Genomic DNA, 989 nt, shown 5'->3' with positions numbered 1-989 from the left:
TCTGTTCATGGTACCGTAATATAGCACTTGTATTGTAGTTTGTTTGGCTTCAAAGCTTTGCAAAAGTTAATTTTGTGTAGTCACGGGGTATGACATAAGCGCTGCGCAAACTGTTGGCTCTATATAAATCCAGTATAATAATAATATGACCTGAATAACTGTTCTGAAGGTAGTGAAGGGTACAAAAAAAGATGAATATCTGGTATTTTGTCTAGAAGTGGTGTCAGCCTCCTTTGAGATCTAAAGAATTGAGCTTACTGTTGTGGAGAAAGCAATCTTTCCAGGAATTCTTTCCTTATGCTATATGGAAAATCAATTTAAGTTGCAGCACTGATTTAGCTGTACTTCTGGTGTGCAATAACACACTGAGCTGAAAAGCACACAGTAGAATTTTTTTCTTCAGATTTCAAAATGCCGTATCTTTGGTCAAAAGCCCCTTTTCGTGGTAGTTGCACGGTATTTCCCAACTGACACCCCTATATGAAACCAGCAATTACCAGCTTAGTGGGGAGGCTGCGACAATAAACAAGCTGTAAACCCACACAATTTGCAGCAGTTTTGCTAAAGACTGAAGCAGAATATTGTTTTGGGTGAAACAAGTTAGAAATAATTTCATGTGGAGGATGCAACATGCTGGTCGCCCATCTTAGAAGGCTCTTAAATGTAATGCAGTTTCTGTACATTCATGATTCATGGAAGCTGCATTACTAATCTGCACGTGTGAATAGGCCCTTAGAAGAACGTATGAGGAATGCGGGGTTAAGCATGCATACTATGACTTCATTACTATACACAAAGCAAGCAGCACATACACAGGCTCTTTATCATGAGTAAAGGTTTACAATGTCAGTGTTTTGACTCTTAATAAGAAAGTGTGTAATTGCTGTGGAAGAGGACATGTGGCAGCACAGATGGCAGGTCCTACACCTGTAAATATATATTATATATAGTATGTGTGTGTGTGTGTGTGTGTGTGTGTGTGTGTGTGT

Source organism: Nanorana parkeri, unplaced genomic scaffold (assembly GCF_000935625.1).
Source record: "Nanorana parkeri isolate BGI_ZX_2015 unplaced genomic scaffold, ASM93562v1 scaffold225, whole genome shotgun sequence".
Lineage (NCBI taxonomy): Eukaryota > Metazoa > Chordata > Amphibia > Anura > Dicroglossidae > Nanorana > Nanorana parkeri.
This window is presented reverse-complemented; position numbering follows the sequence as displayed.